At 49.1% G+C, this 23,881-nt stretch overlaps 1 protein-coding gene across 1 annotated transcript in view; it reads right to left on the bottom strand.

The window, feature by feature from the left end:
- The window catches only part of LOC147685006 (uncharacterized), a 169,719-nt gene that overhangs the window by 57,763 nt on the left and 88,075 nt on the right, over window positions 1–23,881 (bottom strand). The gene's annotated exons all lie outside the window — the stretch shown is intronic.

The raw sequence follows: 23,881 nt of genomic DNA, 5'->3' as shown, positions 1-23,881 counted from the left end.
TTGCTTTGTTTACCCTAAGTTGGCAGTGTAGGCCCAGATGTGGGTCCCTTCTCACTTTGCCACTGGATTCAAGCTAGCCTGGCTGATAAAGGGTGTTACCCAGAAACCGGTCACAGGATGCTTCTTTGCGTTTCAGGGAAGCCCTTGCTTGGCAGTTCGGGCTGCACTGTTCCCATCAGGCACAGGGTCAAGACTGATTTGCAAATAGCTGGGTCTGAACTGAGGTGGCGAAGTGAGCTAAAGAATGATGATGGATTCAACCCAGGTCTGTGACTGGGGGCGAGTGTCTGAAATGTTTCAACGCTCCGTCCATCATCTCTTTGTGTTTGCTTTGTTCACCCTAAGTTTGCAGGGTATGCCCAGATGTGGGTCCCTTGTTCACTTTGCTACTGGATTCAAGCTAGCCTGGCTGATGAATGGTGTTACCCAGAAATCAGTCCCAAGATGCTGGTTTCCGGTTCAGGGAATACCTGACTTGGCAGTTCGGGCTGGACTGTTCCCATGAGGCACAGGGTCAAGATTCATTTGTATATAGCTGGGTCTGAACTGAGGTGGTAAACTGAGCTAAAGAATATGTTTGCTTTGTTCACCCTCAATGGGGATGTGTCTTTGTCCTATCTCCATATGAAGGAGATCTTGATGGAAGGATTTGGACTCACCACAGAGGAATATGGACTGAAGTTTAGGGACACCCATAGCGCTCAAAACCAGATGTGGGTGGTTTTTGTGGACCTTTCAGACAAAGCACTAGAAGGCTGTTAAAAAGCAACAAGGTGGATACGCATGATGGGCTACTGACATTTAATTAAGAGAGAGCACATTTTCAGTATTTGTACTACATGAAATTGCATCAGCATTTGGTGAATTCTAAGTTGTCAGCTGAAAAATGGGTCAGAACCACGGTTTACAGAAAGACCCATGGTGGAGGTGACCAGAAAAAGGAAAGGGTGTTCAGACTTTCCCGCAGTGGAAAGGTGTGGGCAACAACAAAGATGAAAAGAAGTTCTCAAAAGGCACCCAAAAATCTTCTCGGGAGGGTGGGCCCCGAAGACTTCTCCCAGACCAAAGGCAAGGGTTATCATGGTAAGAACTGGGACCCCGCAAAGGGTTTTGGTCTATGTCATGACCGTCATCAGGCGAGACATAAGCAAGGAGATTCAGCATGCTCCAAGGGACTAGCTAGTATAGGAGTGGGTTAAATATCAATGCCAGTAGGTGCCAGAAAGGGAAGAGTTCTGGAGTGTACTTGGGCCATCTTGTAGGTGGAGCCAAGTCCAACCTCTCCAACCCAATATCTAGGCCATTCTGGAGTGGGAGGCTCCCAAAACCCAGACCCAAGCAATGACTTACCTTGGCTTGACTGGTTACTACAGGAGGATTGTAAATGAGGTATGGGGCGATTGTGGCCCCACTTACTGAACTTACCATCAAAAAGCAAAAAGCAGCCTAACAGTGTCATCTGGACTACTGGTTGCTGAAAGGCCTTTGACACCCTGAAGGAGTCTATGTGCTCGGCATCTATCCTGGAGGCACCAGACTATGAACAGGAGTTCAATGTCCAAACAGATGCTTCTAAACATGGGATTGGGGCAGTGTCGTCAAAAACAAATAATGAGGGTCAACCAGTTACCTATATCAACAGGCAACTCCTCCCTAAAGAGTGAGTTGGAGTACCATAGAGCGGAACGCCTTTGCTGTGGTTTGGTCCATGAAGAAGACTTTGTTTGGTACTCACGTCAAGGTTCAAACCGACCACAGGCCTCTCAGGTGGCTGATGCAGATGAGAGGAGAGAACCCCATGTTGTTGAGGTGGTTTCTGCGGAACACAGAGCAGGGACTGACCATGCCAATGCAGATGCCCTTTCCAGGTTTTTTTTTTTTTAAACTTAGATGAAGAGAACTACAAGGGGATAGGTTAGTTGCTAATCACCTTTCGTAGGGGAAGGGGGTCATGTAGAAAAGTGTTCATTTTGTATGGCCACCTTCCCCCCCCCCTTCACTTTGTATTCCAATGCTTGATGGTTATGACTCTGAAAGTGCATTAGAACCTGCTGCCCAGGCCCTTTTGCCGCCAGTACTCTCTGCCTAACACTGATACATGTGAATTGGTAACCCCAATTGGAAAGGACTTATATGTCCCTGGTAAATGGTACCAGTGGTACCCATGGTATGGGAGTTAAAGGGGCCACAAGGGCCTGAAGCACTGTTTGTGCCACCCTGGGTGACCCAAGAAAGCAGATGACAGGATCCCTGCCATTGCAGCCTGCAGGAGCAGCGTCAACTAATCAAACTCAACTTGCCCTCACCATGTGTGGCAAGTTCAAAACATTATTTTTAATATATGCCAGTCACCCTAAGGAAGGCTTCCTGAGCAAATGGGGTAGGTGCATTATAATAAAGGTGAGAATGTATATGTGCAAGCTTATAAGTCCTTATAGTAGCCTTTTCTATTGGGAGCTACAATAAGTAATCCGTGGTTCATAGGATAACATGGGCTGGCAACCAGGAACCCCCGAAGTTGGCAGCTCCATTATGATACAGCCAAAATATGTCATGTTTGGTATACCACTGACATGATTCTTGTGTTGAGTGCGATGTAGCACGCACCCAGGTGGCTACCTTAGCGGTTGCCCACCTATTTGTCTCAGCCTTCCCTGTGCTCTGTGTCAGCCCGCAGCTGCTGCCAACAAGACATGGATCTGACCTCCTGCCAGGAGGTGTGAACTCTCCCGGGAGTCAGAAACAATGTCCTGGACAGGAAGGTCACACCTCTGTCACCGACAAGATGACTAGTGATGTGGAACACCAAGGCAGTAAGCATCAAAGCTTACACTGCCTATAATATGCAACCAAGCTGCCTCCCAAAGGAGGAAAAAATCCTACCCCTGCCCCCAGGCACTTTTGCACCCAGGCAGATAAAAAATGGTTGTAGTCAAGAGGTGTACAATCCCAGAAGGCTAGCCACACCTTTAGGTAGGGCTACCTGGTCTGTACAACTAAAAAAGGTTTCCACCATTTTCAACGGTGGCAGAATTGAGGGTTCTGGGTAGAAAAGGTGACACACACCCCCAGATGTGGTCACCTCAGGGGCTGATTAGCTGCTAGGGCAAGTAGCTTATTTGACACTTGCATCCACACCCCTAATGTCCCTAAACCTTGAATTCCGTTCTGATCTGACTTGCAACAAAGGATACAGAAGAGACCGGAATCTGCGACAATAGGAGCTGTACAAACCAAAGGCGTGATCCTTTGAACCTGTGGCAACCTTCCTGGAATTGCACAACTGCGACTCGCCCAGTCCCTTTGATTACCCCAGACAGAGAGATCTTTTTGAGAACCAAAGGCAACTTCAGACTCCCTTGGACTACTGGCATTAGTCCCCTGCAGTCTGGAGGTAAAAACAACATACCATAACCAAAGATTTTCTGGCCATGTGCCGTCTGAGGGATCACTCAATAGTAGATGGTCCTTTGCATTGTGGGAAACATAGTCAGTGGGCCCAAGTAAGTTTAAGGTGGCTCCCGGTTTCCCCCGCTCCTCCGGACGTCAAAATTACTTTTTGCTGAGCTTACCGTCTCCAAAGGTTGTTAGACGCCAGTCCAGCAACCAATACCTTTACTCAATGCTGCAACTCAAGGGATCACCGTAACACCTTTATCCGATGCCAGCAGCAGACCAGTTGTTGATTTTTTTTACAGTAGTTTCCTCACCTGCACGGTGTAAGCGGTGAAAACAGTTCCCCCGCAGCTACCGCTTCAGCACGAATGACAGCCAGGACAACTGTGCACCCTGGCTCCTAGAGCCAGATAAAATCAAACTGACTGTTGTGGCTTGGTCCTGTCCGCATCACCTTAACCCGCCTTCGGTTCAACGCAACGCAACTCAACTCAACCTGCAAGTGACCAATTGTCACTAGTGATTTTTTCCCCATTGGCCACAATGTCTAAAATCCACAATTCGGTTATACGTAGCCGACTGACTTCGTTTTGGTGTCTAAATTGATATAAAAATCAGCTTTATGTTGATAAATTATTGCCAGATTTCTTTAAAGTCGTGTCAATTACTTCTCGGCCATGTTGGTACTTTGAAATGCTTAACACATGTTCCTCTAGCAAAGCCCGACTGCTCTTTGCCACACAACCATGACTGAGCTAAGAATTTATTCTTGTGAATCCAAGGACAATCTTTGGGGAATTGTGAGAGTAATGTTGGGAAGCCTAACCAACATCACTACATTATACTTCACCTTCCTACACCTCCTCTAAGAGTGTGATGTTAAGAGTACTGGTGATATGCACCCCATGTACATTCCTATGACAGTGAGGATTAGCATTTCAGTTCACTGAATAAAGTTGGAATGTTGATCTAGAAAACCATTTGTGCATGCCAATAAACAAGTTGGGCTATTTTTTCTACAGTCGATTTGAGCTCCTAAACTTTAACAACAACTTGTTTGCTAAGAGTGGGCACATTTTCCTAATATTGAGAAGTGATATACCACCATGGTAGTCACTTAAATTAATGAGGTAAGATGCGACAACAGGATGCACCCCAACCCACTCCTTATATGCAACATCTCGAGGGAGAATTGGGTGAAGCATTTTAGCTCCATACATCACCTAATTGAAGGTAAGTTGTGCACTGCCAGACTAGTGCAGGCTCCTCCTTTCCAGGTTACTCTCCAGGAGGAACTAGACTTAGCCCTAGTGGGAAAGCTCTGGGGCCCAACGGCATCACGATGAACCTATTCAAATGTAATTTGGGTATGTGGGGACCCCTACTCACAAATCTATTTAACAATTCTCTGTGCAATTTAATTCCAAGGTCCTGGAAGATTTCAAGCATAGTACCAATCTTCAAACAAGCATTTACAATGCAATGGTTTCGCCTTTTGAAAAGTTTGAGCTATTGGCATTGTAAATGACAAAATTTGTATTTATGTGTTGGTTTTGAAAACAGATAAATAAATGGCATTGTCATTTACAATGCCAATAGTTTAATCTCTGGCAAATGCCACTCAAAAACACACAGACCCACACACACACACACAGACCCACACACAGACACCAACAGAGCCACACACACAGAGCCACGCACACACAGACCCCCACACACACAGACCCCCACACACACAGACCCCCACACACACAGACCCCCACACACACAGACCCCCACACACACAGACCCCACACACACACACACAGAGAGCCACACCCAGAGCCACACCCAGAGCCACACACACACACCCAGAGCCACACACACCCACCCAGAGCCACACCCACACAGAGCCACAAACACCCACCCAGAGCCACACAAATAGTGCTGACCCAGTGTGAGGGCTTATGCGCCTCCTCCCGTGCATCTAATAGTGCCCCTGCGAAGTGACATCCGGGGCGCACATGCCTCTGTGTTAGCCACTGCACTGGTTCCCCCAGCGCTGCGCTGCCAAGTCGCTATGGTGTAACGATCAGAGCTGCCGACTCTGGCGTATCGGCGTCTGCTCAACACTGTGATTCTGGGCAAAACACTTAATCTGTGCCTAAAATGAATGTGTCCGTCTGTAATGTAACAATACCTTCGGGTTGAGTTTGCGCTATATAAAACTGCAAAAGAAAAAAAAAACATAATGGCTCATGTGACTTCGCTCTCTCTGTGGTTTCCTTGCTGAAATCCCTGCACTAGTTAAAAAGAGCTCCCTGGAGGAATCACAGCTCATTAATAACCACATTTGAATGAAGGTATCTTAATTTCCCGAATACCATTAATGCCCCAAATTTTAATCATTCCTAGGGTCTCAAATCCACGTCAGACTTGAAAAATAACAAATTCAAAGGGAGACACAGCTTCACATTTGGAGTCAGACCACTGTGGGTCTGCAGAGACAGACCTTCACAGTCGAAGCGCACGGGCCCTCCTGGGTGGATCTACATGTCTTACCTTTCCATTCTTGCTGTGGACCCGAGAAGCAATCAAAGTAAATGGGAAGCTCGAAGAGGGAACTGAAAGAGTGAGCAGACCTGACACAGCAAGCGAGCAAACCCACACCACATAGCTTACTAAGAGGTGTTAGGAGACAACAGGCAGCCAAGAAGATTTCAAACGTCTAGTTAAAAACAGCCTGAAAAAAGTACGTGAGAAGGCAATCCACAGCATTAAGCACGGGCACACGGACAGCGGGAGGGGAGGCGGGGGGGGGGACGGGCAAACGGACAGCGGGAGGGGGCGGGTTAAGCAATCCACAGCATTAAGCACGGGCACACGGACAGAGGGAGGGGGGGGCGGGAACAGGCAAACGGACAGCGGGAAGGGGGCGGGTTAAGCAATCCACAGCATTAAGCACTGGCACACGGACAGCAGGAGGGGGGGTGGGAACAGGCACATGGACAGCAGGAGGGGGGGCGGGTTAACTGGCACACGGACAGCGGGAGGGGGGCGGGTTAACAGGCACACGGACAGCGGAAGGGGGGACGGGTTAACAGGCACACGGACAGCGGGAGGGGGGGCGGCTCGGGAGGAAGGTGGCGGAATGTTGAACAAGGTTCTCTCGGGAGGAAGGTGTTGATATTTCGGACTGTCATCGGCTGGGTCTTTTTAACGCTTTGATCCTGGTATCAAAGAAAGCCCCTCTCGTAGCCTGGAGGTGGATTTCGCTTCTTCAAACAGCAACCTGACCACTGCTGAAAGCCAAGAGCAGCGCCGCCCACGCCCTCCCGAAAGGGAGCACTCCGCGAGGCTGGAGGTCACCGAGGCAGCAGTCTGCACTTGATGGGTGACCGGGGTACGGCAGCCCCCGGGGGACACGGCAGCCCCATCTGGCTCTGGGTCACTATGAGCAATGGCCATGGCTAACAGTAATGGCGTCAAAGCGAGGGGCCAGAGCCGACGTCTTTTGAACTGGGGAACTAGTTTCGAGTCTCAGCGCCGCGTCAGAATGCTGTGATTCTAGGCAAATCACTTTTCTCCCCGTGTAAAAAAAACGAAACCGGTGCTTATAGAAAGCGCTACAATGCCTTAAGGTCGGGTTCGCGCTATATAAAGCTGCATCAACAACAAGGCTTTGGGCATAGATGCTGCAGTGAAAATAAAGCACAGACGCTTGAACGATGTAGAAGCGCTTCAACAAGTAGCACAGACAGGACATGGAAAGCAGGCGCATGATATGCAGGTGCGCTGAAGAGCCGCGCGAGTTTGTATTAAGTCACATAGGCGCTAGGCAACAAAGCGCTAGGTTGCAGACACTCACCGATGCCGAGCCCCACCACGATGCGCCCCCCGAGCAGCGTGAGCAACGCAAAGACGGAAAACAAAGACAACCAAAAAACAAGACGGAAAGAAGCCAAGGACGACGACGAAAAAAAATAAACGAAAGAAGATGCAGAAACGCGCAGAGCAACGAGAAGTCGACGGGCCCCGGCACCATCTTGGCCGGAATGACAAAAACACGCCTTGCAGGAAAAAAAAAAGCAACCGCCCACTGCCGCATGACGATCGCAAAGGGGAGGGATGAGTAAAAATGGCCTGAACACCCACGAATCTGCTCCGGCAATGACGGACAGATCGCTCTTCCAATGGCTAGCCTCCATTTATGGAGCTAGCCAATGGAAGAGAAGGCGGGACCAAAGCCAGTACTTTCTAACATTAGATTTCGCCGGCTTGCTTGAATCCTGATGGTGCAGTGAGCAAGGGACTCATGTCTGAGCATACCCTTCCACGCTTATGGTGGACAAAACGATTCAGAAAAGGGGGTGGTGATGGACAGAGTGTCTGAATCAAGCAGAACACTCGCACCCAGTCAACAGATCAGGGCTTGATCCATCACCGTTTTTTAGCTCACTGCACCATCCCAGCTCAGAACCTGGCTACATGCAAATCAGTCTGTCCCTGGCCCAGTGCATCATGGGAACAGGGCAGACCAAACTACCAAGCCAATTCTTTTACTGGAAAGGAGACAAGCTTCCGGGGACCGGTTTCTGGCATTACAGCCGTCTTCGGCCCGGCTTGTTTGAATCCTGATGGTGCAGTGAGCAAGGGACTCATGTCTGAGCATACCCTTCCACGCAGTTTGGTCTACCCTGTTCCCATGATGCACTGGGCCAGGGACAGACTAATTTGCATGTAGCCAGGTTCTGAGCTGGGATGGTGCAGTGAGCTAAAAAACGGTGATGGATCAAGCCCTGATCTGTTGACTGGGTATGAGTAGTCTGCTTAATTCAGATGCTCTGTCCATCACCACCCCCTTTTCTGAATCGTTTTGTCCACTATAAGCGTGGAAGGGTATACTCAGATGTGAGTCTCTTGCTCACTGCACCATCAGGATTCAAGCAAGCCGGGCCGAAGACGGCTGTAATGCCAGAAACCGGTCCGCGGAAGCTTGTTTCCTTTCCAGTTAAAGAATTGGCTTGGTAGTTTGGTCTGCCCTGTTCCCATGATGCACTGGGCCAGGGACAGACTAATTTGCATGTAGCCAGGTTCTGAGCTGGGATGGTGCAGTGAGCTAAAAAACGGTGATGGATCAAGCCCTGATCTGTTGACTGGATAGGAGTAGTCTGCTTAATTCAGATGCTCTGTCCATCACCACCCCCTTTTCTGAATCGTTTTGTCCACCATAAGCGTGGAAGGGTATACTCAGATGTGAGTCCCTTGCTCACTACACCGTCAGGATTCAAGCAAGCCGGGTCGAAGACGGCTGTAATGCCAGAAACCGGTCCCCGGAAGTTTGTTTCCTTTCCAGTTAAAGAATTGGCTTGGTAGTTTGGTCCGCCCTGTTCCCATGATGCACTGGGCCAGGGACAAACTGGTTTGAATGTAGCCAGGTTCTGAGCTGGGATGGTGCAGTGAGCTAAAAAACGGTGATGGATCAAGCCCTGATCTGTTGACTGGGTACGAGTAGTCTGCTTAATTCAGATGCTCTGTCCATCACCACCCCCTTTTCTGAATCATTAATACCTATCTGGCACCTCCGTTGTGGTAGCGGAGTGAGTTCTGCGGGACCAGCACCCCCGAGCTGGCATATTATCGTCTTGGCGGCTCCGGGAGCCGAGGAGGGAAGATGGCGGCGCTGGCTTGCTGGGGCGAAACTGCTCAGTAACTTGCCCCTCGCAGCGCCTCCTGTTGAGCGCTGCCCGCGACTCTGATCGGCTGCATACCGGTGTGGAGCAGAAGAGGTGGCCAGCTCTTCACCGTGTGAGGGACCGGCCTCCTCCCCCTGGAGTCCCCGGACGAGTGAAAACATCGGCCTGAGGGCGGGGCGCTAATTGAGACACCGGATCGGAGGCCTAACTGCGGCTGGAGGCGAGCAACGGAGTTGCGACCGCCCGTAGGGGATGCTGTGGTGTGATCTCAGCTCCCCTGGAGAGCTCTGCACGAGTGACGAGAACTGCCTGACGGCAGCATATGAGCCGGCTCGCCGACTGCGCTCCCAGGGGTCGGGAAGGCACCGGGGAATAGCAGCACCTGAAGCCCGGGCTTCTGGGCCTAGGGTACACCCTGCACGAGGTAGGAAGGCAGACCCGCTTCAATACCGCGGTATAGAGACCCAATGCACATAACCTTTGAGGAGCGTCCCAATTATTGTGCCGACATTGGATGCCGGGGGCCTGCTTCTACTTGAACTGTGTGATCCTGTGGCCAGTGGACGAACTCGGTGGACGTGCAGAGTACATGTCTACCCCTCCACTAGCCCCTGTATAACTATACATGACTGGGGTGTTGCCGGCCCTATTTCTCTGCCCCTGCTATCTAACATAGGTGAACTCACCTGACTTACATGAGGTGGTGGCCCGGGAGGACTGGCTGAGGACTGAGGTTCGGATTGTGATACCTGTACAGATTGGTTCACTGTGTGGATGGAATTCTAGGATGATAATCACATTGGACAGGCATTATTTGGCCCCATAGCGCCGCATCTTTAGAAATAGGACTACTCCACAGAACCAGCAGCAGTTTTTCCCAGCGGAGTGGAGGAACAGAAACATGGGCCGCACGCAGATTGTGTGACTTAATGGCTGATGAAAGAGGGTTGATGCTACCGATTTAATTCACACCCTTGATGAGCTTCCCACGACGACCCGGAGAATGGCGACAGGTGGCAGGGGTTCAAGGAGTAATGCTCAGAAACAACTGTCCAAATTTGCGTGGACCAAAGGTGAAGATAAAAGCGACTCGCCGAGATCAGATAAGGGTGGCTCGGAGGCGAAATCCGCCATCAAATCAGGAACCAACGCTACATGATGTTTTGGCGGCCATAGGAGGAATGCGCACATCCATGGACTCAGTCACGATAGAGGCTTCATTGCTCAGAGCTGACTTACAGCAAATGAACGAGATAGTGAAGGATCTCAAAATAGCGACGACAGCCCTACGGGATGACACCTCGGAGCTTCAACGTCAAATGTCAGAAATGGAGAAAAGGCAGGTTAGGATGGTGCAGCAGCTGGATGATTATGAAGGGCGGGCCCGTCGAAATAATATCCCAATCCTTGGAGTTCCGGAAAAAACAGAGGGACCGGCTGCGAACCTTTATGTGGAGGACTTAATTACGAAACACTTAAAACCCAAGGCGCTTTCCAGTTATTTCTCTATCGAGCGGGCCCATAGGGTGCCAGGCGAAAGACCCAAGCCTGGAGCTCCACCGCGACCATTGATCGCCAGAGTTTTCAACTATCGGGACAGGGGCAGTATCTTACAATCTTCCAGATCCGGCCCCCCGCTAAAAATTGACAACTATGAGGTATCTTTCTTCCCCGACTTTACAGCCAGAGTCCAAGCACAGAGGAGGAGTTTCCAAGTAGTTAAGCAGGAACTGCGCAGTAGAGACATTAAGTACGCAATGCTTTTCCTGGCAAAATTGAGAGTGGAATGGAACGGTAAACCATGGTTTTTTGACTCACAGGACGCGGCCTGGGACTAGATGGAGGGCTGGACTACTGTCGGAGGCCAGAAAGGCAATCATCAGGGCAGAACAGAACGGAGGAACGGTAGAGGCCCAGAAATCACAGCGTCGAAGGCAGCGACAGAGTCGAGTGTCCTGGATGAGCAGGAATGATGCACATCTTTTATCTATTGAAGGGCCTGACATCAAGGACATGCGCAAGTAATGGGGAAGGGCGTGAGGGGGGGACCCGCGAATACACAAACTTAAAGACATACTACGTTTCAAAGGACACTGGGTCTGTGATGTGATTTATTTGCCGACTGTTTAGACATGTTATGATGCTTCTTAAGGTTCTATCTCAGATTTATGGCTGTGACTTATTGTTGACATTATAGATTGCCAGTGGATGGGGGGCTCAGTTCCCCTCTGCGTTTTTAGCATGGTTGGGGGGGGTAAAGGCACTCTGCCACATTGGGGGGTGGGTAGTTCTACATCCACAGGCAGGGGAGCAGGGAGGGGGGTGGATGGGAGTGATGGGGGAGTTACTAGGGGGTGGAATGAATGTTGTTTAGTTTGCTATGAAAACGAAGAGACCACGACAACTGTGGGAAGGGAATGTGAGGGGTTCTAGAGTTCTGTTCGAAGTTTAAGTTTTGGGCTGAAATTAACTGCTATGATTCACATGGTGCATGCTGATGAGAATGGTTTACAAAGCTGTCTTAATTATGATGGGAGAAACGGATTTGATGTGTAACACTACTGGTACTAGCGTCCCCTTGCTGGCCCCGATGTCTCCTATGACTCTAATTACTTGGAATATGCATGGGCTAGGGGATAAAATTAAACGAGGATTGATGCTACAATATATACGTCGCACAGCACCAGTCGTAGCACTGCTCCAAGAAACGCATCTGGTGGGTTCGACATGTAAGGCTATGGACCGTTGGGGATATACAATGGTAGCGCATTCAGAGTTCTCAACGGACTCTAGAGGAGTAGGCATATTAGTAGGCAAACAATTCCCCCTAATTGTACAGCAGTTCTGGAGGGACACACAGGGACAATTTACTGCTATCTCATGTCAATGGGAGGGAAAGAGATTTAATATAGTTTCAGTATACATTCCCCCGGCCCTTCACTCTGTGACCCTTCCCGCCCTCAGCACATTTCTACTGAACTTGCCGGAGGGGGAACTCATTATAGGGGGAGACTTCAATGCAGCCTTGAATGAAGCGCTAGTCCGCCACCCCTGCAGGGCGATGGGGACGGGTAGGTCCCGGCTGACTGGATTTTTGGATGCACTGGGCCTTACGGACGGATGGAGATACAAACATCCTGGGGAGCGTGGGTATACTTTCCGCTCGGGAGTTCACAATAGCCTCTCTCGTATTGATTATTTTTTTCTCTCCGCAGATAGCCTCCCCCATTTGACTGAGACAGAGATACGACCCAGGGGCATCTCCGATCACTCGCCTGTCTTTACGACCTATACCTCTCACATTAAAGCTCGGACACAAATTTTCCCAATTTCTCCTGGCTATTTAGAGATTCCCAAAATTCGAAAGGAAATTATTGCAGCCACAAAGCACTATTTCCAAGATAATGTAGACTCAGTACAATCATCCGGTGTTCTATGGGAGGCCTATAAGACAGTGCTGAGAGGGCAAGCTATTGCCTCGATAACCGGTCACAGGAGGGCACCAAGGGGTGACATAGATGCGATTGAGGCTGAACTGGCCGTGCTACAGATGCAGCATGAGACTGACCCCACTGTAGAGACAGCCCAGAAGCTACGCCTCAAACAATGCCAGCTCATTGAACACCAAAGTGAACAAGTCCAACTGCGGCTCTAAAACACACTGCACACTATTTATGAAGTAGGAGATAAGGCAGGCAAGCTTCTGGCCTGGATGGATGAGAAAGAGAGGGCGCAGAGGACAATTGCACAATTACATACCCCAACGGGCGCAATAGTCACCACCCCTGTAGACATTATTGACACCCTAGCTGATTATTATGAACAAGTCTATACATCCAACTGGCAACTGACAACGAAGGAGGCACAAACTTACATTAAAGACATAAAAATGCCGTCCCTGTCAGAGGAATAGGCCTTACTTCTAGAATCAGACTTTACAAAAGACAAGGTCCTCACCGCTGTTCATTCCCTGCAGTCGGGTAAGGCTATGGGACCTAACGGAATCCCTATTGAACTGTACAAGCGCGTGTCTGATCTAATAGTCCCACATCTTCATGCAATGTTTCTAAATAGTCTGAGTAAGGGGGAACTGCCACAGGATCAGCGAATAGCTACCATAATTGCAATACCGAAACCTGGCAACCCCCCGGACGAATGTACGTCTTACCGTCCGATCACCTTATTTAACGCGGAAGCCAAGATCTTGGCAAAAATGATTACCAACCGACTAACTCCGCATCTTGAAACACTGATCCACCCGGACCAATCCGTTTTTCTGCCCAATAGAAACACTGCTGTTAATTTGCGACGGGTCCACGCGGTGATGGCACAGATACCAACCCTCCCAGAGCCTGCAGTTATTCTATCCCTGGATGCCCAAATGGCATTTGAAATGGTGGAATGGCCCTATTTATTTGCGGTCCTTCGGCATCTTGACTTTGGACCCACATTTTGTGCATGGGTGAAATTACTTTATACTAAACCATTGGCGGCCATATTTCCAGGAATTTTCCGCCTGGTCGCGGCACGCATCATGGGTGCCCTTTATCCCCCTTGCTTTTTGCTTTGATTCTAGAACCGTTGGCAGCCTGGATCCGGTGGGACCCCATGCTTAAGGGGCTAAGCTGGACCGCGACATGGGAGGACCGCATATCACTGTACGTGGATGATATCCTTTTATATTGACCTTACCCAGACGCTCGATCATAGTGCTCCTTAACATTTGCGAAATTTTTGGGCGGGTCTCAGGGTATAATATTAACTGGTCCAAGTCTGTTTTATTCGTCCTCAAAGGCCCTTCGCTGCAACTCCCGGCAGATTGTCAGTTGAAAATTACAGAATAACCCTTTAAATATTTAGGAATCTGGGTGACACCTATGCAAGATGCCTTTTTCCGCCGTAATTTGGCGCCCCCTCTTGAACGTTTCCGTACTGATATACGACACTGGCATACCTTGCCCCTGACCCTTCTGGGTAAAGAGGCTTTATATAAAATGATGACATTGCCTCGACTGCTCTATGTCCTCGAAAATACCCCATTTCCTGTCCCCCCAAAATACTTCAGATCAATTGACGCACTAGTCTCGGGTCTGCTCTGGGGAGATAAACCGGCACGCATATCCCGGCATAAATTAGTTAGGAGCTGGTATGATGGTGGAATTGCTCTCCTAGATATTCAATTATACTATTGGGCGGCCCAGTTGAAGATCATAAACCAGTGGCTGCATGTCCTCCAGACGAAGCCAGCGTTTAAGGCAGATAGGTACGACCTGGGAGACGGTGTGGTGCTTGCTGCACTCTACGATAAATGAGGCGCCTCGGCCTTGATTGGCCCAATGGCGCACACAGTTAATTTATGGTATGTGGCTCAGACCCGCCTTAAATGTAAAGACACTATTACACAAATGGCGCCACTTTGGTCGTCGCGTCGCTTGGGCCAACTATGCAATAGTAAAGGCTTTGGGGCATGGGATTTGATCAGAATTTCCACGGTGGGAGACCTCTGGAAACGAGGTGCCATCTTAACATTCGAGCAACTTATGACGCAATATGACTTGGCGCCCACAGAACGGTTTAGATATCTGCAAGTACATCACGCTTGGGGTCACTTATCCAACCTGGTGAAGACATACCTAAATCTACCCCATTAGAAGACAGGCTTCTAATTGAACACATGCCCAAAAAGGCGACCTCGTTCGTCTATCGTGAACTCATCAATAACCTACCGGACCCAACTTTGAAGCTGAAGGACACCTGGACTAAAGAGGTGGGAGAGTTTGATGAGTCCGATGGGCAGACTGCGCTTTCATCCCCCCGGGATGTAGCTATACCGTCCAGACTTAGACTTGTACAGTTGAAAATACTACATCGTGTGTACTACACTAGGGTTACCCTACACGCGACTGGGAGAGCTGCGCACAAATACTGTCTACGAGGGTGTGGGGAGGAAGGGACGTTCTTCCACACCATCTGGGAATGCCCTCAAGTAGCCGAGTATTGGGCCAAGGTTATGTAACAAGTGGTAAAGGACTCTGTAGTTCCGGAACTACAGTGTTGCCTACTAAACATCTGGGAACCCAATGATCTAACTCACTCCACACAGGATTGGATGACATTAGGTATAATGTATGCCAAAAGAAACATAGCCGAATTCTGGGGATCTTCAGTGGTACCAGGGGTCAAGGATTGGTGTTCCGATCTCGACTTTGCAATGTTAGCCGAGAGAACAGTATACCTGAACCGGAAATGTCCACGAAAATGGGTCAGACTTTGGGGTGCGTGGAATGAATACAGGGGGTTTCTGTGTGAACCACCGATGCTGGACAGCGAGGGTGACTGAGTAAAGATGAAGAGGAGGTGGGGGACTTTTGCAATGTGCGGGATGCACCTAACTGTAATAAGTGTATCTATTCCTATCATGTGTATTTGTAACTGAATACTTTGCTCGCCGCTCTCTACGTATGCACACTGATTAATTTTTGCCCTGTATTTGTTCTGTAAAATAAAAATTGCTAAAAAAAAAAAAAAGCAGATAGAGGTTTCCCCAAACGCTATAAGCCAATACATCTTATTGTTAAGGTTCTGAGGATAATCATCTTCAGTCGCATGCAGATCTGGGTGGATAAAAATGACATTCTATCTCCATGCCGGTATGGCTTTCGTCTTGGGCTTGGTACAGGGGAGAAGTGTCTGTGCTTACATTTGATTGCAAGTAAGTATACCATAGCCAGGCGCTGCCCAGTGTACCTGGCTTTCATGGTCCTGTCTTCTGCATTTAACTATTTGAACAGAGGTAAATTGTGGAGGATTTTAATCAACCGGGGGGGGGGGGGGGGGGGGGTAGATGTTTTCCTACTCAATTTTCTATACTTTTAGCATGAGAATCTGGGGGCGAGCGTGTGGTACTGTCAGGCTGGTGAACTGTCTGATATCTTCCCTCTTGCTAGTGGGGTGCGACTGGGGCATGTTTTGGCATCCCTCCTTTTTACTATCTATATCAATTATCTCAGCACTCAATTGCCCACTGCTACTAGGGAAGTGCCGAAAAATTGCCAACTCCCCTGTCCCGACATTATTATATGCTGACAACGTTGTGTTAATGTCTAGGACACCTTGAGCTCTGCACATTCTTGTAGATACCTTTGGGGTCCTTCATGAATAATCTTGATATGAAAACCAACTATGGGAAATCCCATATAATGGGTTTTGGGCCTGGTAAGAAATGTTTGGTGTCCCTAAAGCTTCAACAGAAGCATCTGTGCTCTGTACAGAATATTTGTTATTTGGGCGTCATGTTTGATGTGGGTAACTCATGGCAACTACAAGTGAACACAGGGGGGATATTCTCAAGAAAGTGTAATAATTACCGCAAAATTAGCTTAACACAACTCTTCTTATCGCAGTCTATCTCAGGAAAACAACGCAGTGTTAACGTTGTACTCACAATACGGCAGTACCATGCGATAGGCCCACGATAACGCGTAAAATGTCCGAGATAAAATCAATGCGACGCTGCAAAAATGTGAAACACGAATGCAAAAAATTTTGCGATGAGGACAATTCTGATACAAAAATCAGCAAAAACCAGCAACAGGCCTGAAATTCACACACTTCAGGTGGGAAAAATCACCATAAAAGTGGAAAAAAAACATACAAACAAAAGCCAAACAACAGAGAAGCACAATGGATGTTGCCTGAGCATGTACAGAGGACAACCAGAACCCCACACGCCCCTCGGAGGACCAGCCTGGGACCTCGGGGTCAGGGAAGGCCAAGGAGAAAAAAAGAGTAGGAAGAAGCGGTTCAGTCCACAGGAAAACAGGATCCTGATAACAGAGGTGGTAGAACACCATCAACTACTGTTCGTCACCTCCACTGTGTCATTGGCAACAAAAAATAGAATATAGTAGTCCATCGTGGACAAGGTGAATGCAGTCGGAGTGCTGAAGAGGACAATGGAAGAGGTCAAGAGGCGCTGGAATGATGAAGCGCAAAACCAAGCAGGAACTCACAAACAACATGAAGGCAGCAATGCAGACTAGATGTGGGAGTCCAGCGCCAAAGAAGGAGCTGGAAGAGATGGAGGAAATGGTGCCCACAGTTATCAGTGGGGAGACAGTGGCAGGAGTTGGGGGACCTTACACTGCCCAACATGACCGGACACAACAGCACCAGGGTGAGTAACGACCAGGGACTGGGGGGACGGGGGGATATGGGCACAGTGGCTCCCATGCACGATTAAGTAGAGCATATCTGCGGACAAACCATGCCCCAGACCTCCAACTCCAACCAAGAGACCCAAGTATGCAAATTCCAGCACCGTACAAGCACAGAAGTCAAAGGCACACCGCATGTAAGGGAGAAGGGGCATCAAAATCAGAGCTGCAGGTGCGACTCCCCCAAAATGCAACAAACACACAACATGCAGAGCCCATCAACATTGACAACGATGTGGTACAAACCGCAACACGTCCACAACAGAACACAGGACGCAACTGGTGCTGCTTGTGTGAAGAAATTGGCCAATCACATTTGGCATTGCAGGCAAATGAGAGTTGATAATGTACAAGTACAAACACACATCAGTGATGTCGAAATGTCCACTGTCCCGCATCAAATAGGCAGCTCCTCCCAAATCACAATGTACCATGTCATGCAGTATGTATGTAAACATGTACAATGTGACAACATACATGTTGTGAGAAGCTGGCCTGATATATGGTGTTTCCAATTCTGGGGTCACCTCGTATCAGTCCAAACAATCCCTCATGGTGATGGTTGTAAGTCAACCTTACAGACAAGCTATCCTAAGGGTAGCATGGACTAAGCAGCCTTAAAGGCTTATCTCAAGAGGTCGTGTTAAGCGAGCTGTTTTACCAATCACAATCCTGTAATATCAAATGAAAGGACAACACACAAGTTATATATTATAAAAATATATGTATTTATTACTAGAATAATCCCCTGTACTCTTTATGAGAGCAGAGGCACAAGCGTTTAAACAAAAGCACAGTTAAACATATAAAAGTTGCACAATTATGGATGAGGCCGGGGGGCCACGCAAACCATATATTAAAAAAGTGGTATAAGAGATACCAATCGAAAAGTGGTTAGGCCTAGGGCCGAGGGAATCGCTGGGAGCAGTCGGGACTAGCAATGCTGAAGTCGGGAAAAGCCAGCGGGATTCGGGTGTAGCGCTTAAAGCACACACCTGCACCAATGCAAAGTCAATGGTGCGTTAAAGTTATAAAGTTACTGCAAAAGGAGACTTCTGCTTAACCTAGAAGGACGAAACTTTAGACACATACACTAGAGGTGTGTACCAGTGTAGGAACACCAGAGTTGCAGAGTTACCTCACCCACAGGAAGCGGGGGCACAAGTGCGAAGTAGTGTCGGGTTTCGTCACGCAGGTTGATGGTGCCTGGAGATGAAGATGCTGCAGGCGTCGTGAAGAGAAGTGTCCGGTGTGATCCAAGGGTGGATCGAAGATAAAGATGATCTGAAAGCAGAGGGGACAAAGTCTGAAAAATTGCCAACTCCCCTGTCCCGACATTATTATATGCTGACAACGTTGTTAATGTCTAGGACACCTTGAGCTCTGCACATTCTTGTAGATACCTTTGGGGTCCTTCATGAATAATCTTGATATGAAAACCAACTATGGGAAATCCCATATAATGGGTTTTGGGCCTGGTAAGAAATGTTTGGTGTCCCTAAAGCTTCAACAGAAGCATCTGTGCTCTGTCCAGAATATTTGTTATTTGGGCGTCATGTTTGATGTGGGTAACTCATGGCAAATACAAGTGAACACAGGGGGGATATTCTCAAGAAAGTGACTCAGCAGTGACCAGGACGGAACCAGGCAATGTCGGGCGCTTTCAGGTCGCTGTCGTGAAGCTTCTCTCCGCTGCCACGTGGACTCTGGGGCACCGAGGATGTCCAGGCGTGGATCACGAGCTGTCCCACGCAGGCTCTCGCTGTCGGCGGTGTCGGCTTCCGGATTGGAGCAAACAACCCTTGGCAAGCGCAACCCACGCAGGATTCGAAGATGGCTTAATGCTCGGACCAGGAGGGTCAGAGCGGGTGCTCCTTTTCAGGGGAGCGAAGGCAAGTCTGGAGCAACCAGACTCACGAGCCAGTTTTCAAAGTTCGTCGGTACAGGGGCCACAAGCCAATGGGCAAGTGACCGGACCAACACATTGAGCCAAAAGATGCAGAAGGGCCCCACGCAGCACTCGGTGAGTGTAGAGGGGTGAGCTTCGGTGCAAGAGAGGCTCAGGGCTGGGGCTTCTCAAACCCTAAAGCACAGCTTCGAGGGGGCCTCGGATGCTGCACGGTCAGCGCCTCGTGGTCTTTCCAAGATGGCGGGCCCCACGCTTCAGGTCGCCTCCACGGGTCTCAGCTCTGCAGGGACTGTGGATCGGGCTGTTAGAAGGCAGGCACGCAGGGTCTTGTCGAACTCTGTCGCTTGAGTTCCGGTGGGAACTGCAACAAAGCAAACGTCGAGGTGCTGGATGGTGCCTGTTTGCACAGGGTGGTCACTCCTTGACCACAAGGGAGATTCTTCAGTCTTCTACGTCGAGTAGGATGTCGAAGGGTCCAGAGTTTCGTTTCATAAGTTTCAGTCAGGATAATCTGAGTGCGTTGGCACTGCTCCCATTCTTATACCAATCTAGGGGGCTGGATTACCTGCTAGGTCCCTCCTATGGGTGGGACCCAGGAAGGGGGTGGTTACACCCCTTTCCCTTTGTCCAGGGTCGCGCTGGGACTGGGGCTGGTGTGCTCCAGAACCGGTTTGACCGGATTATGCAAGGGGAAGCCTTGTGCGCCCCAGGCACTGCCTAGTTTCTTTCAGCCCTCCCTGCCCCAATACACTATCCCCTGTCTGGGGTGGTGTAGCACCTCCCCGCGACAGGAAACCCTTTGTCCAGGCCTCCTCTGCCAAGTTTCGGTCAGCAGCAGGAGGTCAGACTTGTGTCGGTGGCAGCAGCATCCATTTTGTGATGCTGAGGTTCTGGTTAGGATGAACCGCGTTTCAGTAAAGTAACATGTCTTCTCCCTCTAGAAGGGTGGAATGCTATCCCTGTCGACAGGACTGTCGAGGGGATAGTAGTCCAAATCGTATGACACCTTACACGACATGTTTTGATAAAGCCAAACCAAAGTTAGCACATAACCGCGATGGATTATAATGCACTTTAGAGTATATGGTATGGCATTATCCCGGAACAGCTTAGGGAGTTGTTCCCGACAGCTGCAGACAGGCTCAGCTCATGCTCGAGCACCATCTCACGTTAAACCACGCACTCTGCCTCCAGGATTGATAAGGCCTGCCATAGGAGTGACTTATAGGTTTATATGTGTCCAGATATAGGTTTAGATATAGGTATACTATATCTAAGCAAGAGGTGATTACACCAACTTGCCCCAGCTGAGTGATCAGCCAGTTGTGTCAATTTAAGAACCAGCCAGGGGTGGCAAAAGCTATGCTGCAGCCCCTGGTAGGCCTTGGATGCACCTATGCCCATGGCACCTATGGTACACTGTATAGGGGCTGACAAGGTGTCCAGTACCAATTTGGTTATTTACCTATAGTACATGTCTGTGAATTTAGAGAGAGAACAACAGGCTGTGGGTCTGATTAGCAAGCCCACAGCCACATTAAGTCGAAAACCAATGAAGCAAAAAGCAAAAATTGGGGTGACCATAGGATAGCAGACCCTACTCTCCTACACATGTGAACACATTGTTAAACTGCATCTCCCCTTCACATTGCAGAAGGAAGTCCAACACCTCCTGCAGAGCAGCCTGACCCTCTCTTCTCTGATGACAAAGAGGACCACCACAGCTTCGACTCCAACGCCCTCCAAGAGTTCATTCACAGCCTCCGCAGCTCACCTCCAGGAGCAGGGCAGCGGCAACAAGGACACCCCACCACATGCACAGACCACACAGCAGGCAGTACCCACCACCACGGCTGCCTCCCCCAACGAAAAACACATGGCCTTCCAACACCGTGTGTTGTGATGCCAGGAGCAGCAGGCTGAACAGGTGCGGGTGGGCTTCGACCGCATGGCAGAAAAACTAGATGCCATACGTGGGTGTCCAAGTCCCATCAGTGACCACTCACTGTCCCTAACCGACACCCACTGTCCGTTCCATGCTCTCCAACGGACCTTGGCTGACTTTGCTGGAGCCCTGACCCAGAGACTAGAACAACTGCCCAGTCAAATTCAAATTTCAAAGCTTTATTCGATTATTAAAAACAATCATAAAAGCATACAGTATTAAAAATACGGAGTAAAATACGGAACATGCAACACATATTACAGTAAACAAAGCAGCTCAATTAGCATCAAATATGTCGGCCAGACAGTCCAGTATTTATAAAAGACCAAGGTTAAAACACCAGGCTCTTCCTATGGGTGACAGCTTTTAGTATAAAGGTAGCGGTAGAAAAACAAATGTCCAACGTATCAAGTGCAAATAACAATTTCATCGCTTCGGCAGTAGTGAACACAGAATATTTCTTAAAAACAGGTTTGAGATAGTAAAGACGAAGGTGCAAGTAAAGAGGGCAAATAAGCATAAAGTGCAATGTGCTTTGCTTTGTTGAGCCATCACAAGGGCAAGGGGTTGGGCTATAAATTTTCATCTGTGGGAAGGCCACTAGGTTATGGGCAATGCCTAATCTCAACCTGGTGAGAACAAACTGGTGAGATTGTTTGGTAATGGCTTTTAAATACATAGGCATGCCCGAATCGACCGACATGTTAGAGTGGTAGAAAACATGGGTTGACAAGAGGCTACATTGGACACTACGCAGGTTAGATTTAGTCCCTAGAAAAACATTTTTAAGCTCCTTTTTAGGTACAGTGACAGCGCTCAGGGGCTCATCAAAAATATCAAGATTAAAAATTTCACTGTAAGAAGATGAAACATAATTTAACCAGGGGATCTTACGGGCATTGTCCAACCGAAGACAGTCTAAAATAATTTGCCTGGTAAAACCTGTCTCATCCCTAGCCCAAATTGACCTCCAAGCCATAAGAGGTCTCAATCCCGTTAGGTCTGTAAGATAGTCCAGCCCCACCTCTCTATGGCTCAGTTCTGTGGATGCCGAGGAGGGGAGGCAAAGGAGTCTTTTAAGGAACTGGTTCTCTGTAACTTGCAGATGGTTACAGTAGCCCCATATACCTGAACCATATAGGGCAATAGATACACATCTATGCCTATAGATGTTTAACATGTCAGGGATACGATGACTGCCTAATTTGGATGCAAAGCGGAATACTCCGGAGGAGCTTTTGCCCATCTTGGCATTCACATTTAAAATCTCAGATGCCCAAGTCCCTCTATTATTAAAAGTTATGCCAAGATAACAAAATTTGTCCACTACCTCAATTCTATGATTATTAAAATGAAATGATTTAGAAAGTTTCATCCGTTTCCCGCAGGCCATAATGAAGGTCTTAGAGTTATTTATTTTTAGTTTTCTCCCCTTAATAAAATCGTAAAAATAATTCATAAGGTTTTGGAGTCCATTCGGAGTACGCAAGAGTAAAACTGTGTCATCTGCATATAGCAGGACCGGGACAGGGTAACCACCAACCTGTGGGGAATCTGCGTGTACCCTCTTCTGCCCAGTCAGAGTGGCTCTAGCGAGGTTACCCGGGAGTTGGGACACACGCGGAGGTTAATGGAGACCATGGAGTGGGCCAATGCGGAAAGAGCAGCTACGACAGCTGCACACCAGCAAGTGGTAGCTGGGTTCCTCAAGGACCTCAAAACCATCCTCATGGCATTGCCGCCACAAGGCCTGGTGCTGATGCATGCTGCTGCTACCACTAAATCCACATCTCCGCTCCCTGAAGTTTCAGTGCCACACAGTGCAGCAGACATTCCACCTCCGGCCCCTGAGGTGTCACTGCCACACAGTGCTGGAGAAAGGCCAGCACCACCCACACGTGAGGCATATGGAACAGCAGAGGACGAAGATGTGGATGAAACCGCCTTCGTGGCGAGAAGGATGCATTAGCATTAATCTCCGCCATATGGCCGGTTTCGGCTTGGTTCTGCCCTCTGCATCATCACCTTCCACTGTCCCCCGATGCACCCTGCGACACTCACCTTGGACCTTGACATGGACTGCCATATACTGTGTTTTCGCCAATGACACAGCACTCAGACTGCGGACTGAACACTTCTTCCTTTGGGCTGGTCATTCCCTGAAGGACTCTGGCTGGCTCTCCACGGGCTAACACTGTACTGCTCCAGATGCAACACTCCACTGAATGTGCATTAAACATTCCGAATCACACAGATGTGTTGTGTATATGGTTTTACAAGTGTGGTAGTACGGATGGATGTAGTGTTAGTGAATCCCGCTTACGTGCATGTGGCTCATGTCGTTGACTTGGGTCACAGGGTGAATCATTGCCGAATGTTGTCTGGGTGGCGCCGAGGCAACAGCGGCACACACATTTGTTACTTCCTTGTCCAGCCCCTTACGGAACAACGCCCAGAGCCCCGGGGTCATTTTTCACACCCTTATGCTGAACTAGCATACACCAGGCCAGCCCACTACGCTTTCGCACACAGGGGAGAGGGGGAGGGGACAACAACGCTACATGTGCCAGGACTTCCCTGTAGTGATCTGCTGACCACAGATCTAGTTGTCAGCATGCCACAGCCACTCCCTCATGGCTGGTTTACACCCACGCCACACCCATCCAGCACACGCGTCACAGGACATGTGACCCTGCTAATAAAAAGGGCCGGGCGCACATGATCAACGCCACTTCCAACC

This window comes from Lissotriton vulgaris, chromosome 10 (assembly GCF_964263255.1).
Source record: "Lissotriton vulgaris chromosome 10, aLisVul1.2, whole genome shotgun sequence".
NCBI lineage: Eukaryota > Metazoa > Chordata > Amphibia > Caudata > Salamandridae > Lissotriton > Lissotriton vulgaris.
The sequence above is the reverse complement of the archived record's forward strand: the minus strand, read 5'-3'. Positions and strand labels throughout refer to the sequence as shown.